Source organism: Echinops telfairi, unplaced genomic scaffold (genome assembly GCF_000313985.2).
Source record: "Echinops telfairi isolate 266 unplaced genomic scaffold, ASM31398v2 ScPeMD7_1;HRSCAF=3_0, whole genome shotgun sequence".
Classification (NCBI taxonomy): Eukaryota; Metazoa; Chordata; class Mammalia; order Afrosoricida; family Tenrecidae; genus Echinops; species Echinops telfairi.
In genome coordinates, this window is record NW_022103896.1 from 19,569,679 (window position 1) to 19,573,500 (window position 3,822).

The window sequence follows — 3,822 nt, forward strand, 5'->3', positions numbered from 1 at the left end:
TTCCTTTTTACTTCCCACTTGTCCCACCATCATGCTTGGCCTTCATTTGAGTTTAGTAAATCTTTGCTGCTACATTGCCCTTGATTGAGTCCAACTAGGCATCCTATGACCTTCCTTCCATTGATTTTATTTTACTTGTTGTTCCCTTGTCCCTGGGTTGGTCCCCCCTCCCCTTCCTGTCTCCCACCTCCCCTTCTCCCAATCCCCCCCGGAATCTTTGGTCCCGTTCTTTTCATCTCTGAATTATTTATCCCGCCTATTTTATCTAGATAGACATGCAAATACATTAATAAGTGCAAAAACCAGGCAAAGCCAAATAAAACAACAAAGAAAGTCAAAACCAATAAAACAATAACAACAGCAAAAAACAAACACAAAATAACAATAAAAAAAAGAAAGCCACTGACAAAAAATAGCAAAGCCTATAAAAAGATCTGTTTGTTGGTCTTTAAGAATGTTTTCCAGGGAGTCTGATGGAGTGCCACACTCTGTCTCCAAAGTCTATTTTTGGTATTCCCCAGGGGTTTCATCACTCTGCTCCCCCTGCTGCTCTGCTGCAGCACTCAGTGCCTCCCCCCAGCGTGATGGGGCCAAACCGTGCACTATTCCCACACTGTGTCTCCAGTGCTGTCCCCCGCAGTGTCATGGTTCAGTGCGGGATGCCGTGTCCTGTGGTAGAGCCGGCCCTGCTATCCTCCAAGTGCGTTGGCTGCTCCAAGCAGCAACATCATCCTTGGGGCTTGGTGGGCCAGGAAGTCCTCTCCTCCCTCTCAATCCCTTTGTGTTTCTCCCTTGTGTTCTAATCAGATGTACCCCTCTCCCCAAGCTGTAGCCCCAGTGCTGTCCTCTGAAGTGCATTCTTTTGAGGGATAGTGGGGGGCTGTCCATAAAGTGGGGATTGGGGCTGGCCCTGCAGACCTCTCTATTGGTTCCCTGGTACATGCCGGTACATTTTATTCACGTCTTGGCACATCGGGTTGAAGCCTGGGCTCTCTCTCCCTCTCCTGTGGAGATATAAACAATACCCTCCCCTTGGGTGGGTTAGTGCCCTGCTCCCCCACTACCCATGTCTTTTTCTTTTCCCTCTCCCTTTCCCCCTTATTTAGTTGCCTGCCGTATGTATCCCTGGATTTGGTCTGGCCCCTGCCATAGTTGCTGGACCTCACCCCAGGGATGTATGTATATAGTAGATGTTTCCCTATGCCTTGTTTGTTGTTGTTGTTATTTAAGCTTATCTCAGTGGACTCACGTTGTACTTGTCCTTTTGTGCTTGACTTACTTCACTTAGCATGATTTCCTCCAGTTCCTCCCATGAGGCAATGTGCTTCATGCGTTCATCACTGCTTTTTAGTGATGCGTAGTACTCCATTGTATGTATGTACCACAGTTTTTTGATCCATTCATCTATTGATGGAAAATTAGGTTGATTCCATCTCCTTGCAATTGTGAATTGTTCTGCGATGAACATTGGAGCACAGATGTCTGGCCGTGGTTTGTTTCTTGACTCTTCTGGGTATATGCCCAGTAGGGGGATTGCTGGGTCATATGGTAGCTCAATCTCCATCTGTTTTAGATATCGCCAAATTGATTTCCATAATGACTGTACATACCTACAGGTCCACCAGCAGTGGACAAGTGTTCCTATCTCACCACAGCCCCTCCAACACTTGTTACTTTCTGACTTTTTGAATTGGACCATCTTTGAGGGTGTTAGGTGGTATCTCATAGTTGTTTTAATTTGCATTTCTCTTATGGTGATCTGAATGGTGCTGGAGTGTGCTGCTGCTTTAGCTAGTTCTCTCCCTCAACCTGTGAACTACACTACCTGTGGGCCAGGCCTACCCGTGGATCACGTAGCTAGAGCTTGAGGCTCCTTCAAGACCTCCTTCAAGACCGCTGGTGTGTATATCGCCTGAGCTTGATGCTGGTGGATTTTGTCTCCTTTGTCCAATCTCCCAGGCAGGCTTGCTTCGATAAGCTCCCGAGCTGCAGATTGTTGGAGACCCACCCTGCCGCTTGCTGCCTGTGGGCAGACCACTTGCCCTTCTTGACCTTGGACCCAGCAGCCCACGTGAGTTGAAGGACTTCCACTATATCAAGTGTTCCACGGAAATGAGTTGAACTGAACCCTCTGAAGAGTTCTAATTAGCTGTTACATTCCTTCTCGCTGTATAAACCTATCTTCATATATATAATCATAAGTGTCCTGGTTTTGTTTCTCTAGAGAACCCTGACTAACACAGTGAGTCAAATCTGATCTTAAAGTTTAGGTGGGATATACACAAGCAAACTTGTTTTAATTTTCTTCAACTTTAACCTGAACGCACGAGCAGTTGATGCTCTGTTTCAAAGTCAGACAATGGCCTCATTTTGGCTACTGATATTGCGCTTTCCTATCATTGCTCCCTACAGACGTAGTCAATTCGATTCCTGCGCATTCTGTCTGGTGAGGTCCATCTTCAGAGTTGCTGCCAATCTTGTTAAAAATGGAATTTGCATGGAAGACGTCACTACCCTTGCAGCATTCTATCACGTGATTTGCAGTTTCATTTCGATCACCAAGGCCATATTTTCCAACGACTGCGTCCTCTTGTGTCCAACTTGTGTGTTCCGATTATCAATAATTATCCATGTACCTTGATTACATGTTTGTTCAATTTTAGACTGAAGAAGTTGATGGAATTCTTCATTATTAGCTTTAGTGGTTGTTGCATAAATTTGTAGGCATAGAGATATTATCTTATTACAAACAGCACTGTACTTCAAATACACCATTCTTCTTGGGTTTACCATTCCCTGCATAGGGAACCCTATGATTGTCTGCTTGGCAATGGTCAGTCTCTTCCAGTTCACGAATGCAATAGGGGGTGCCGGCATCGTAATGGTGAGGATGGTGCAAGTCTGGGCAATGGTTTGTTCTGTGCTACAGAGGGTTCCTATGAGAGGTTATATTATCTATGGATTTAAGTATAGCAAAGTGAAGCTGGCATTATACCATATTACCATTAAAATGATCATTTTTGAGAGGGGAATTAAATTATAATAGGATGAGGATTTTTTTAATGGAATAATAATAAAACTAAACTCATAGTGACCCTATAGGATTGGGAAGACCTGCCCCTGTGAGTGTCCGAGATGAGACTGTAACTCTTTACTGGAGTCAAAACCCTCATCTCTCTCCTGTGAAGCAGCTGATGGTTTCAAACTGCTGACCTTGTGGTTAGCAGACCAACATGTAGCACGTAGATTACATTTACTGAGTGCCTGCTGTGCTCTTAGTCACATCTTTAGAGTTTGCATGCCTTTACATGTCCATTCACCCCTCAAAATGACCTTGTGAATTTGCCACCATATTTATTCCAGATTTGCAGATTGGAAAACCGAGGCACCGAGGGGCTATGCAGTTCTTCTACTGTGGAGTAAATGGTGGGACCTGGATTTGAACCCAGTCTGTCTGACTCGAGCCCTCTCTTGTAACTGTGCCATTATGCTACTGCTCCACAGCAGTGAACTTGGATGGCAAGCTCGTCTCATGGGCCAAATATGCTGTTTTCATATCAGAGCTCTGCCTCTTCCCTGGTCTCTGCTCTGAGGAGCTCGAGGCTTCTCTACTGCTCTTATGCTCTCTGGTGCTTCATTAGCCTCCCCCCACCCGGAACCCCCAGCCCCCTTTTAAAAAAAATCCAGACCTTCTATCTGTCTTACCAATTTCCTTTATTCGTCTTAAAATCTCCCCTACTCCTTTTTTAATCTTGTTGGGTTTTGTTTGTTTGATTTTGCTATAGCCTCAGTGGAGCTGAAGATAAAGTAGACATTTGTTCA